We start from the raw sequence: 15,347 nt of genomic DNA, 5'->3' as shown, positions 1-15,347 counted from the left end.
TATTTAAAAGCTGCATGTTAGTGACCATAATTTTATATTCTTCACTATTGCTGAACAACAGCCACCTATGTTTCAAGCCAGTAGGTTTTAGTTTCAGTTTGAACTTCTTTCTATGACTTCCTTTTGTAAAGGGGAAGGTATCATTGTCAAATCCAGAGCCAGTTCCCAGTGCTTTGGAGATAATAAATTGAGAATAAATATAAGAATCTTCAACATCTCAATCCTTGAACGTTAGCTACCAAATGGCTTCGTTTTTCCTCTATGGCTTCCCGGCCCTCCATTCCTCAAATGTAAGGAACTTCAAGAAGCCATTAATATACCTTGATTAACTTCGGCAGATTTTACAGTCTCTAAATCATTTTCATGAGGGCACATTGCATTCTGGGATATGTTATCAATTTTATGTCCCAATGACAGTCTTGTCCTTTTCTACATACATCCTTTGTCCCCTTCCCAAGGGGAATTGATCATAACCAGAAGGTGGAAACTATTTAAGAAAGTGTCTAAAAGGTTTGAGTGCTGATATGCACAAAAGCTTCGGCTAAAATAATTATTTATGATTAGTGATGTCATTGATTACAATAATTATTTAGGGTGATGTTAGCTCTCCATTTCTGAAAGTTGGATAGAAAAATAAAATATATTAATAGTGACAACTTAACAAACACAAAATTATTATAAATGAAAATAAACGCATAGACTAGTAAAGAATAATCATCTTTTATTGATGATGTGCTTTAAGTATGAGGCTTATTTCTGAACAGCTGATAAATACTATTCAGTTTACTCTTTCCAATAACATTATCTTTGTGGCTTGGTTCTCATTTTACAGCTACAAATTGAAATCTGTAAAGAGTCTGTGCAGTTGTTACTGCATCTTGCCTTCTAAAAGAATATTAATTTTAATATTGTAAAACTTCTTAGCCGGGCGTGGTGGCGCACGCCTTTAATCCCAGCACTCGGGAGGCAGAGGCAGGCGGATTTCTGAGTTCGAGGCCAGCCTGGTCTACAGAGTGAGTTCCAGGACAGCCAGGGCTATACAGAGAAACCCTGTCTCAAAAACAAACAAAACTTCTTAAAGGCAAAAATGCTGTATCAAATGTATCAAAGATAGCTGGCATAAGATGACTTGGAACCCAAAGCAAACAAGTTTTTCAATGATCAACACAGTTTAGAATATGTAGACAATAATGCAGCCACAGAATAGAAGAGGAAAGAAAGGACTCTCTTCAATTTTTTTGTCTAGACATTTCATAGTTTCCAAATAAAAAACAAATATAAACTAATCAAGACTAATTTCACTCAGAAAACCGAGTTCAGTTTTGCTGACATCAGCAAGATAAAAATTCCCAGTGTAGAAGCAGAATATGCTTTCTAAGCAAACTGGGCTTATTTTCAAGTTACAGAATTATTAAATCCCCCTTTGGAATACTATTGTTTTACAGAGAAGACTCTTTTATAGTACTGAGACAACATGATAGGAAGAAAAGAGAGTGTTGTAATTAATCCATTCCTTTAACAAATATTTATTGAACATTTGTAATGTGATAGACATGATGGAAAAGAAAAGGTGCGTAGGGCCACCCACTCCAACCGTCCACTTGGGGCCACACATAGGAGAACAATTTGTGTAGCAACTCAACAGGAGCCGGAACAAAGATTGGTACAAGGTCCTCCAGGATCATGGAGAAGTGAGATGCACATTCGTCCAGTTTCTGAGGAAATCTCACTGGAGCAGGGGCATTAGAGTTGCTCGTGTGTGCATTTCCGGAAGTGAGACAGGAAGTGACCTGTTACAGATTGCTTTTGGCAAAAAAAAAAAAAAAAAAAAAAAAGGGCAGGAACTGGTGATGGTTTTATTCTTCAATGTGCATTCGAATAGGAAGACGCAGAAGAAACAGACTGAGAAAACACACTTATGGCTAGTACTGGCAATGTTTTATCCCTGAAAATACGAAGGGAAAAGTTAGGATTAGAGGGTCAATTCCCAGGTCAGACATTAACTGAAATAAAATATAAGGAATGGAAATTTGCTTAATAATGCTAGTGAGTTTAGTTGGGACAAGTTTGTAGTTGTCCTAAAATAAAGATGACGCTTTAAGGACAGGTGAGGCCAGAAAACACAAATCCACCTGCCATTGTAGTGGGCATGATTGGTGCCACAGAGGGAAGGGGGTGAAGACAGCAGTGGTGATAAATGCCAGGCAAAATGAAAGCAGCCATCACCTAAGATGGGACTCTTGGGCAGAAGGATGAAAGGAAAGAGAGAGTCTCAAAAACAGCTCTTAATGAGGGAAGGAAAGATAAACTGGAGGGGGAAATACAGAAAGAAAAGTGGATGATAGGGAAGAAAACCTTAATGAAAAACAAAGAATCTGGTTATTTAAATTTCTGAAGTAGATTTTTCCTCAGGGCAATTAAGATGGCATTTCCCATGTCAATTTACTTTTTTTTTTTTTAATTTTAGATGACATTTTAAAATGATTATTTATTTGATTTTTAAATTATTAAATGTTTTTATTTTTTCTATTTATTTATTCACTTTCCATCCTGATTGCAGCCCTCCCCCTTCCCCCTCACACAGCCCCTCCCAGAACTCCTTTTCTCCTCTGAGAATGGGAAAGTTCTCCCTGGACACCAACTCACCCTGGCATCTCAAGTAACTGCAAGACTAGGCACATCCTTTCCCACTGAGGCCAGACAAGGATGCTCCACCATACCATGAGGACACTTGCTCAGCTATCTTCATAGCAGCTGTGTTTGTAATAGCCAGAAGCTGGAAACAATCCAGATGTCTCTCAACTGAAGACTGGATAAAGAACTCGTAGAACCCATCTCCAGTCGAAAGACAGGGCATCAAGTGAAGGAATGAGGTTGCCATTCCACAATCAAAAACTCTGAGCCAGAATTGTTCCTGTCTATGAGAACTGTAGGGACAGAAATGGAGAAGAGACTGAGGGAAAGGCAGTCCAGTGACCAGCCCAAATTGGGATCTATCTCAAGGGGAGACTCCAAGACCTGACACTATTACTGATGCCATGGTGTGCTTATGGACAGGAACGTAGCATGACTGTCCTGCAAGAGGTCCAACAAGCAGCTTACTGAGACAGAAACAGATACTTGCACCCAACCATTAGACTGAAGTTGTGGGACCCCTGTGGTTGAATTAGGGAAAAGCTGGAAAAAGCTGAGGAGGAAGGAGACCCCATAGGAAAACCAGAAGTCTCAACTAACCTGGACCCCTGAGATCTCTCAGACTCTGAGCCACCAACTAGACAGCAAATATTAGCTGGTCTGGTGCCCATGACACATATACAGCAGAGGACTGTCTGGTCTGGCCCCAGTGTAAGAAGATATGCCTAACCAGTGAGAGACTTGAGGCCCCAGGGAGTGGGGAGGACTGGTGGGATTGGGGGACATGTTCTTGGAGACAGGGTCAGATGAGGGAGGCTGGACAGGGAGGGGAGCAATGACTAGACTATAAAAAATAAAAGTAATTAAAAAACAGAAAAAAGAAAAAATAAGGAAAATAATTCTGCAGGAATGATAAATTGTTTGTGGAGCTATATTCATTACTATATACCACTTTAGAGATTACAGAAAACTGTTTAAATTATAAGAATGTAATACACACACACACACACACACACACACACACACACACACACACATCATTGTGGTGATACAATATTATCAAAATATCTCTTTCATTCTAAGAAACAGAAATTTTTCCTGAATCTCACAGCAAGAGTTAACAATACAGCTTAAAGTCACTTAAGCCTTAAGACTGACATCCTACTCTGTATTCAGCCTGTTTTTAAAGCTGCAAGAGAAAAATGTATAACAACCAACCTTATTTGCCTTGAGTTTCCCATATAATCAATTTTTCATCTTAGGCTAATGCATAGTTGTAATGCTAAGTCATGTGTTCTTACCACAGTGTGTGATAAGAAGTTCTGAAAACGTAAAATAGATTGAAAACACACTTATAAAACATATATACATAATGAATATTAGATAAAACAAACAACAGACAAGAAAACCAATCAAATAACAAAAAAATAAAATGTGGTTCATTTACACAAGGGAATACTACTGAGCTTTTAAAAACGAGGGCATCATGACTTTTACTAGAAAATATCATCCTGAGTGAGGTTGATATTTTGAACCCAGGCTCAAAAGGACTTGCATGGTGTGGACTTACTTATAAGTGGATATCTGCCATAAAGTACAGAATACCCAGGATACAATCTATACACACAAAGAAGCTAAATAACAAGAAGGACCCAAAGGAGAATGCTTGAATATCATTCAGAAGGGGAAAGGGGGGTCATCAAGGTGAATGAAAGGAGGGAACAGTGTGAGGGGATGGAGAGGTGGATGGGGAGCCCATGGGATGGGTCTCAAGTTGGCCATTCCCCAATCTCTGCCCCATCTTTGTCCCTACATTTCTTTTAGACAGGACAAAGTTTGGGTCAAAAGTTTTGTGGGTGGGTTAGTGTCCTTATCCCATCACTGGGGGATCCTGCCTGGCTGCAGGAGGTGGCCTCTTCAGGTTTCATATCCCTACTGCTCTGCATTTCAGATAAGGTCACCCACATTAACTTCTGGGAGTCTCCCCAATCCTTGGTCTCTGTCATATAGATATCTCAAACCCCCACTCTTGCCAGCTGTGTTTTTCATTCATTCTCCTGGCTCTCTGGCCCTCTCTGTCTCTCCTCACTCCTGATTCTGACCCCCTCCCCTAATCTCCATCCCAATCCCCTGTCCCACCCAGTTTCCTCCCTCCATCTGCCTCCAATGACTATTTTTTTTCCCTCTTCTAAGTGAGATTCAAACATACTCACTTAGGCTTTCCCAAGTTGTTCCTCACCTGTTTAGCTTCTTTGGCTCTGTGGAGTGTATCATGGCTATCCTATACTTTATGGTTAATATCTACTCATTAGTGAGTACATATCATGCATACCCTTTTGGGTCTAGGTTACCTTACTCAGGATGATATTTTCTAGTTCAATCCATTTACCTGTAAATTTCATGATGTTATTGATTTTAATAGCTCAATGCTATTCTATTGTGAATATGAACCATATTTTCTGTATCCACTATTCTGGTACATCTGAGTTCCTTCTGGTTTCTGGATATTATGAGTAAAGCTGTTATGAGCTGAGTGGAACACATGTCTTTGTGGTATGGTAGAGCATCTTTTGGGTATATGCCTAGGAATGGTATAGCTGAATCTTCAGATAGAACTATTTCCAATTTTCTGAGAAACTGCCAGATTGATTTATAGTGTAGTTGTATCAGTTTCTACTCCCAGCAGCAATGGAGGAGTGTCCGTGAAAGAGGAATATTATGACTGCTGAGAAATCACTAATCATTTAAAATCATTTATTAATACAAAGATAACTACAATTTATTACATATATGTTTTCAAAATTATAATAAAGTATGTGTGAGAAAATTTCACATAGTTGAACTCTATGGCAGGCAAAGTCAGTTTTCTAATTGGATCCTGGCCTCTGTTTCCCAGTGTGGCTAAGTCCAGAAATGGCCAATTAATGCATCCATGCTTCGGACACTCTGCCCTGGTTAATCTAATCTGAACTACACTACTATCTACAAAGCAGAATCATGGGGGGAGAAATGGCAGGTTTTTATATTATTTTACTTTTTATTTGGTTATTTTTCCTCCTACTAGCTAGATTCCAATGCAAATCAAAATGGAAGACAATACAAATATAAGTTATGGTCAACATAAACATGTTGAGTCAGAGAGAAAAGGGAGATGGGAGCAGGTGTATAACTGGGGATGAGTCTGTATACATTCAATCTTAAGAAACTATAGAATGATATATTTATGTATGCCCTTTAATAACGTACTTAGTGCTATTCATCTTTCTTCTATACTTGCCCTTCCTGTGTTGCCCTCCTTCCAGCTTTTCAGGTAAGGCTCTCTTCTTTTTCCCTATATCCTTCCTTAATACCTGTGCTTTACTGCTCCTTCCATAGAGCTCCTTCTATGAACTTCCTACATGGTCCTTCTTGACTTCTCTGGTACTAGTCTTATACTTGGTCATATACGTACATCTAAAGCCTTGGAGCTGGCATCTACAAATAACTGAGAATGTGTGGTGTTTGTCTCTCTGTTACTTCACTCAATTCAATATTTTCTGGTATCATGTATTACATTAAAACTCTATAATTTCACATTTCTTTGGAGCTGAGTAATGGAATTGCTTATTTTTTAAAAGTAAAATCCCCAGATGAGATGGAGAGATTTTATTAAATTATTATGAATTAGTTTTTATTAAAGTCTCATTTTAAACATGTCTCTTCTGAAAGTCATCCAACTCTCCTGTGTCACAGAAAAATCAGGGCATTGGTAAGTTATACATGGTCAAACACAACAAATGTGTTTGGAATTTATCTAATGTCTTATATTATAAATTAATACCCTTCAACTTTAAATTTATATGTCTGAAAAGATATGTTCCTCTGAACAACATTCAGAGATTCAGAAGACCTCTCATTCTTCAAGTTTACTGTATTTGGTGATGCTAATTATAAGTAATCTCGCTTCACAGGGTGAGGTTTCAGACTGAATAAAAATGACAAAACCAGCTGAGTACCAGCATCTCTCTCTCTCTCTCTCTCTCTCTCTCTCTGTTCTCTGACTCACCATTCACTTGATAATGAACCCCACACTCATGGGCAGGTTATGGTGAACTGTCCCTATAAACCATGAGTCAAAACAACTGCCCTTTAAGTAGCTTTAAAAATAGATTTTGTCATAATAACAGAAAAAGTAACAAAACCGTTATACTTGGAGTATATTTATCAGAAGGCTTCAGCCACATAAACAGGTATTTTGGCTCTTGAGACTGAATGGTTTTTATAGACATTGTATTTTTAATATAAACTGGCTTTGTCTATTAAGAACAGAACGGAGTATTTAGATATAGATGCCAGTGTTGGTGTATGATGAAGAGTGTGAATTTACTTTTGCCTTTGATGTACTTAGAAGTCCACTTGTTCTGATGGCTATTCTTGTTTGCCAACCTAACTACATCTAGAATAAACTAAAATCCAAAATGGAGGGCACACCTTTGAAGGATTTTTTTTTTTTTTTTTTTTGCTTAATTTAAAGTAAGTAGATTTGTTTTTTTGGTTTTTTTTTCAACATAATATTTTTCTTGCCTCTCTGGGAATTTCATATCATGCATGCGGATCACGTTTACTTCCCAGTTTTTTGGGTTCTACCCCACATTGTGAGCCAGCCCCAAAAGTAAAAAATAATTCCCAGTCCTTACATGTCTATTCTCTATTGTGAGTCATTCCCAGAAGTAAAAATAAAAGTAAGAATATAAAAAAATTCAATTGTCTTATTTATATATTCACTGGAGCATGGTCAAACAAAGGCCTATCCCATAACTAGAACTGAGTCTTTCTTGCCCATACTCCCGCCTGAATTGTGAAAAGCTATTCTTCAGTCTCTCGATTATACATTTGAAGAGTTCTCTTTGGTGAATTCCTGTCTAGGTGGATACATTGGGGAGGTGTGGGGTGATAGGGAATAGAAGCTCCCTCTTAACTGCCCTCTCAACTCTTCATCTGTAATCACGGATATCATAGCCAAATTAGCCTTCTTGCTCTTCACCATCAGTGGAAACATGAATCATGGGCCTCCACACAGATTTTTGGCAACAACATAGACCATGAATGTGGCTCCTGGTCACAGTAAGACCGTAGACCCAGACAAAAACCTTGGGGGAGGGGGGGTGCTCAGATCATGGAGCATCCATATAGACTCAGGTGACAGTACAGGCCACTCACGTCAGCATGGCCCCCAACTGCATCATGGCTTATGGACATCAATATGGCCTCAGGCTGAAACACAGACCACAGATATCCATATGGCCTTCAGTGGTAACACAGGCCATAGGCATCAGCACTCACCCTGGCTGCAGTAGGACCATGGATCCAGACAAAGATCTTGGTGGCAGCACAGACCCAGACACCACAAAGACCTCAGGTGGTAGTGCAGGCCATGAATGTCAACATGGGCCCAACAACATGGGCTTTTGGACATCAATGTGGCTTCAGGCTGCAGCACAGACCATTGCTATCCATGTGACCTTTGGTGGCAAGATGGGCTGCAGACATCAACAATGCCCCCAGTGAGGTGGTGAGTCAGCGCACAGCCTGGTTGACTTCCACATCTAATCTATACCTTTGGAGCAGGAAGAAATACACCTTTAATCTGGATTGTGAGTCAAGAGCACATACCTTTAATCTGGGCCACAACTTCTGCTGGAAACCTAGAGCAAAAGCCTTTGCTTTTTGCTTTATTGCCCTTTTCTTGCTAGCAACTCCCTTTCTTCACTGACATTCGAGTCTACTTCTTCATGGTTCCTGTCTATACTGAAGACTAGGTGAGACATTCATCTATACATCTCTCTATATAGATTCATTCTGCAAGTTCTGTTACTCTAGAGAGCCCTGACAAATACAATTGCATTAAGCATCTAACTGGTAAGGTAAATAAAGGGATTTTCCTATCAACTATCTCAAGTTTTAGGCTGAGCAGTGGGAATCAGAAACTTCAGATTAATGGAAAGTATGTTTTAAATACGTGCGGTGGGAAACATTGGAAGGATTAGAATAACAGTACTTTTGTTACTGATTGTTAGGGTTCTGAAGTTGCCCCACAAACTATAGGAACACTGATCTCAGTCAGATGGATAATTTATTGACCATTTGCCTCAGGACTGATCAATCAGGAATATAGACTAGACTCGGGAGCTGAGACTAAGACCCCGAGCCAGAATCTCCTAGAGCTTTTAAGCCTGAAATCCACAAACAGCTGTACCAAATTATTCCACCAATCAGGCTTAGGGATAGGGGACTTCCTTATGAACATGACTTTGCGATACACTTATCCTGTTCTCATTCGTTGGATTATTCAACTGTGGCAGGGTGACTTGCCTTGCCTATCATTCATGTCCCATCTTGCCAACCAGGATGTCAGTTCATGTCTCTTTCTGCCAAGAAGGATGTCAATTCCCAGGGAGGCCTTGGGATCTTACTTGACCCCTATTCAAAATGTAAGTTTTATTACAAATGCCTTTTTATATTGGTACAGGTGTCTCTCTTATGTTGGGGTCCATCCCAGGGGCAGCTTAGAAGGGCAAAAACCATAAAAGCTCACACATAGGTGCCAGGCATTTGGTTTGGGTCTAAGCTTATGATGGCTAACTATACAAAGAGTTTCTAACTTACTTGAATGGTGATTGGTTTTCAAAACAGCAAAGTATAAAACATGACAGAATATGCAATCAGCTCTGGCATGAGAAAGTTTCCTAGTAACAGCACACGAGAAAGTTTCTTTGTAACAGCATAAGATGGTTGGCTGCAGGCACAAAACAAAATGGCTACAGTTATGCTAGGGGAGCAGGTCTCAACACTGATTTTATTACACAGAATGCCATCAAATGTTTCCATAGGGAAATAAAATGGTAACTAAGGTTGCACAGCCTGTCTGTGTCAGAATATTAATCCTCTCAAAGTTTCTTATGTCAGAAAATAGATAGAAGGGATGGATATGTATAACCTCCAACAAACCTGAAGCAGGCTGAGCCAGACCTTGACTTTGCTGCCACTAAGGAGATTACCTAGTGTGGAGCCTTCCTCCCTAGATTACCCTATTGTTCAGCCACTGTCGCTGTTCCTCTTCAAGATACTGCTACCTGCTGAGAGGCCCCACAGCTATTCTGGAGACTATGCCCTATCCTGCATGTCATCACCTGCAGCTGGTTCCAGGCTCCAAGGATGAAGGCTCCTTTATAAAGTGTGTCTGCCATTAAACATTTGAGCATTGATCAGAATACTGTCTTAGTTCCATTCCTCTCTCATTCGCCTAGTTTCCCTTCCTTTCAGCTCTGGCCCGCTGGCCCGCCTCTCAGGTGTACCAGGTCCATGTGAGCCAGTGGAAGGCTCGCAACAATTTGGCGCCCAGACTGGGACCTGAAGAAGTTCAGGAAGACGCTGAAGGAACGCTGTTGTGTGTGGAGCTCCACGGGAAGAAAAAGAAAAGGATCGCATCGGAGACCGAAGCAACAGGTACACATTTAGCGCTAGTTTAAAACTTCATTTATAAAAGGGTGCTACAGGTGTGAAAAGATATGGGCTAAGTTTGGATTCAGTGCTAAACCAGCGCTGGATCCGCTTGGGTCTACAGGGGAATTATCGGAACTAGGAACTGATCAGGTGGTAGTTCGAAGCTTTTAAAAGCTGCCTCAGGCGAGAGGAAAAGGGTTTAAAAAAAAAAGAAAGAAAGAAAGAAAGAAATGAATCAGTCCTCAGTTTTCAAGAGTTACCTCGAGCAAGAGGAGTAGGGCTCGAAGTACAATTGTTAGAAAATCTTCTAGATAGAATAGATTCTTGTTGCCCATGGTTCAAGGAAGAAGAAACTTCAGATATCAGAACCTGGGAGAAAATTGGAAAAGCCTTGAAAATCACTCAGGCAGATAATTTCACCCTTTGTCTCTGGGTGCTTGTAAAAGATGCTATTGAAAAGGTGATCTCACAGGGGTTAGATGGTACCCAGGCAGAGCTTGATGAATCTCAGGAAGAGCGCCTCTCAGAAAAGGGTCCTCTCAACTCTAAATTTGATAGATATAGAGACGCTGATGATGAGCTAATTTTAGACAAAGCAAATCACTCAGAAACAGGAGGTGACAAATACTCTGAGGAGGATTGGCCTCCTTGCAAGTCTCCTGCTCCACCTAGCCTCCACCATGGGAGATGCTACTCATAGGGACACGCAACTAAGCAAATTAGAGTTTGAAGTTAGGCTGCAAAAATTGACTAATGAGCTTTGGGAGCTAAAAAGGATGTCAGATACAGGAAGGAGTAACTCTTCTGAAATGTACCAAGCGCCTCTAGGAAAAGCTGTGAGTCAGGCTCGTGGGAGAGGACAGGATATTTCTGATGTGCTAGCCTTTCCTGTCATGGAAGTAATTGACCAGCAAGATACTAGAGTCAGACATTACCGGACTTTGGATTTCAAGTTGATAAAGGAGTTAAAAACAGCTGTTGTGCAATACAGTCCTTCAGTCCCTTTCACACAAGCATTACTGGATATGGTCGTAAAGTCACACTTACCCCCCCTAGATTGGAAAACTCTATGTAAGGCCACCCTGTCAGGAGGAGATTTCTTACTTTGAGATTCTGAATGGCGAGATGCCAGTAAGAAAACTGCAGGTTTAAATGCTGAGACCAGTAATCTAGACTGGGATAGGAACATGCTTCTGGGAGAAGGTCTGTATGAGGGCCAGGCTAATCAGATTGGTTTTCCTGTTGGAGTGTACGTGCAGATTGCAGTGGCTGGGGACAGTTATCGGTTAGAGGGGATGTTGGTGGGAGTTTAGCCAGCATTCGGCAGAGTTCTGATGAGCCTTACCAGAACTTTGTGGATAAGCTATTAATAGCAGCTAGTAGAATCCTTGGAAAATCTTACACGGGCAGTCCTTTCGTTATGCAATTGGCTTATGTGAATGCTAACGCAATGTGTCGTGCTGCTATCCAGCCGCACAAAGGACAAACAGATTTAGCGGGATATGTCCGTCTCTGTGCAGAAATCGGGCTGTCATATAATTAGGGTTTGGCTTTCGGAGCTGCTTTGTAAGGGACCGCGTACAAGCAATGTTGCTGAGGAAACGAGGAAATAATGCATGTTTTAAGTGTGGAAGTTTGGGTCATTTTAAAAGTGATTGTCCTAAGAACAAAGGTGCTGAGAGTGGGCAAGTAGGCTGTGCCCCAGGAATTTGTCCCCAGTGCAGAAAGGGCAACCACTGGGCTAAGGTGTGCAAATCCAAGTCAGGCACTCTGGGCCATCTGTTGCCGGGAAACGAGAGGAGGGGCCAGCTCCAGGCCCCGACTTACTCATAGAAAACAGCTTATGGGGCTATAAACCTCCTGCCCAGCCAAAGAGATCAGTTTTTGAACTTGTCAGGGCAAAACCAGGAGGTGCAGGATTGGACCTCTGTTCCACCACCCACACAGTTTTAACCCCAGAAATGGGAGTCCAAACTCTGCCTACCAGAGTCATTGGACCTCTACCTGTAGAAACTTCTGGATTTCTTTTAGGACGAAGCAGTTCTATTGTAAAAGGCCTGCAGATTTATACAGGTGTTATAAATAATGATTATGAGGGAGAAATTAAAATCATAGCTGCTTCCCCTCATGGTGTTAATAACTGTACCCGCTAATCAAAGAATTGCTCAACTTGTTTTAATTCCTCTACATCCATCACCGTCCAGATTTGTTAAGAATGAGAGAGGACAAGGTGTTTTTGACTCCTCTGTTGTGAATTGGGTTCAATCTATTACTAATTAGAGACCTAACCTTAAATTGACATTTGATGGAAAAAGCTTTGAAGGGTTGATAGATACTGGAGCCGATGTAACAATCATAGAGGACAGGATTGGCCCTCAACTTGACCTTTGACTGATACACTTACTCACCTTCAAGGAATTGGTTATGCTAGTAACCCAAAACGAAGCTCCAAATTGCTAACCTGGAGAGATGGGGAAGGAAAATCAGGAAAAATTCAGCCATATGTTATGTCAAATTTGCCTGTAACTCTATGGGGAAGAGATCTCTTGTCACAGATGGGCGTTATAATGTACAGTCCTAATGAGATGGTGACTAAGCAGATGCTCAGGCAGGGACTTTTGCCTGGTCATGGATTAAAAAATAGGGACAAGGAATTAAGACTTTTGAAGATCCTAAACGTCACTCTAACACAAGAGGTTTGGAGTATTTTCAGTAGTGGCCACTATCTTGCCTGCATCCCAAGCCGATAAAATTCAATGGCTTAATGATATTCTGGTATGGGTGGATCAGTGGTCTTTACCTAAAGAAAAAATAGAAGCCGCTTCTTCACTAGTGCAGGAGCAACCAGAGAATCTCAGTCCCCTTGGAATACACCAATTTTCATTATCAAGAAAAAATCTGGTAAATGGAGATTGTTACAAGATTTAAGAAAAGTTAATGAGACCATGGTATCTATGGGACCTTTACAATCTGGGCTTCCATCCCCAGTAGCCATTCCTAAAGGATATCATAAAATTGTGGTAGATCTGAAGGATTGTTTCTTTACTATTCCTTTACATCCAAAGGGTTGTGAAAAATTTGCTTTTAGTGTTCCTTCTATAAATTTTAAGGAACCTATGAAGAGATATCAATGTATATTTCTCTCACAGGGCATGGCTAATAGTCCTACCTTATGCCAAAAGTTTGTGGCACAACCCATTCAGCCTGTAAGATGACAATGGCCCATGATTTACATCATTCATTTCACAGATGATGTTTTGATGTCAGGAAAAGACCCCCAGGATTTGCTTTTGTGTTATAGAGATTTACAAAAAGATTTAGCTGAAAAAGGAATACAGATAGCTCCTGGAAAGATACAAACTCATGATCCTTATAATTATTTGGGCTTTAAACTTACTGATCAAGCTGCTTTTCCCCAGAAGATAGTTATTCACAGAGACAACTTAAGGACTTTGAATGATTTTCAAAAATTGTTAGGTGATATTAATTGGCTTCACCCCTATTTAAAGCTCACTATAGGGGAGTTGAAACCTTTATTTGATAGTCTTAAAGGGAGTTCTGATCCTACCTCCCCTAGATCTCTAACCTCAGAAGGATTGCTGGCCTTACAACAAGTGGAAAAATCTATTGAAGAGCAATTTGTCACTTATATAGATTACTCTTTGCCTTTACATATGCTAATTTTTGATATGATTCATGTGCCTACAGGATTGTTATGACAAAAGTCTCCTCTAATGTGGATACATTTGAGGATTTCTCCTAAATGTATTATCTTGCCATAATATGAAGCAGTAGCCCAGATGATTATCCTTGGAAGGAAGCAGGCACTAACTTATTTTGGCAAAGAGCCAGATATTATTGTTCAGCCTTACAGTGTAAGTCAAGACACTTGGCTGAAGCAGCATAGTACAGATTGGTTGCTTGCTCAAATAGGGTTTAACGGAACTATAGACAGCCACTACCCTCAAGATAGGTTGATAAAATTTTTGAATGTACATGAGGTGATATTTCCTAATATGACCTCTTTACAACCCTTACACAGTGCTGTTCTGGTGTTTACTGATGGCACCTCTAAAGGACGAACTGGATTTCTTATAAATAATCAACAGGTAATCAATCATAAAGACTCCTGGCTTCTCAGCCCAATTAGCAGAATTAGCAGTACTGAATGTCTTTCAGCGGTGCATGAGGCTTTTAATATTTTTACTGATAGTTTATATGTTGCACAATCGGTACCCTTATTGGAGACCTGTGGTACGTTTAACTTTAATACGCCAGTAGGATCCCTGTTTTCACACTTGCAAAACATCATTCTTGCCCGAAAACACCCATTTTATATTGGCCACATACGATCTCATTCTGCTCTTCCTGGACCTTTAGCTGAAGGCAATGATTGCATCGACAGAGCTGTAAAAGGAGAAGCCTTAATTTCAGATCCTGTTGCTTTGGCCAAACGTGATCATGAAAAATTTCATATCTCTAGTTATACCTTAAGGCTCCGACATAAGATCACTAAGGAGCAGGCAAGAATGATTGTAAAACAATGTCCTAAATGTATTACATTGTCTCCATTGCCACATTTAGGAGTTAATCCTCGAGGTCTTATGCCTAATCATATTTGGCAAATGAATGTAACTCATTTTGCAGAATTTGGAAAATTAAAATATATAGATGTTTGTATTGATACTTGTTCAGGATTTCTTTTTGCTTCTCTGCATACTGGAGAAGCCTCCAAAAATGTAATTGATAGTTGCCTACAAGCCTTTAATGCCATGGGATTGCCTAAACTTAGAAATTTTACTTCATTTTGTAAAGAATTTGGCATCAAACATAAAACTGGAATTCCTTATAACCCCATGGGACAAGGAATAGTTGAATGTGCTCATTGCACTTTAAAAAATAGGCTTTTAAAAACAAAACAAGGACAGTTATATTCCCCAAGGTCACCAAAGGCACATCTTGCTTTTGCTTTATTTGTTCTAAATTTTTTGCAGACTGACATTAAAGATCAGTCTGCAGTGGATCGCCACTGGCATCCAGTTACTTCTAGTTCTTATGCCATGGTAAAGTGGTGGAACCCATTAACCTAGGAATGGAAGGGTCCAGACCCGGTCCTAATCTGGGGAAGGGACTCCGTCTGTGTTTTTTCACAAAAAAGAAGACGGAGCGTGATGGCTGCCTGAGAGATTAGTTTGTCAACTGGACACAGATCCTGAATCTTCTAGTATGTA

General features: G+C 40.2%; 1 pseudogene; it reads left to right on the top strand.

Annotated features, from left to right (window-relative positions):
- The first annotated feature begins 7,839 nt into the window (after positions 1–7,839).
- LOC110292424 (endogenous retrovirus group K member 10 Gag polyprotein-like) lies at positions 7,840–12,069 on the top strand (annotated as a pseudogene).
- The last annotated feature ends 3,278 nt before the right edge of the window (positions 12,070–15,347 follow it).

This window comes from Mus caroli, unplaced genomic scaffold, assembly GCF_978045245.1.
Source record: "Mus caroli unplaced genomic scaffold, Mus_caroli_1 scaffold_6, whole genome shotgun sequence".
Lineage (NCBI taxonomy): Eukaryota > Metazoa > Chordata > Mammalia > Rodentia > Muridae > Mus > Mus caroli.
Note: the sequence above shows the minus strand (reverse complement) of the source record. Positions and strands in the feature narration are given on the sequence as shown.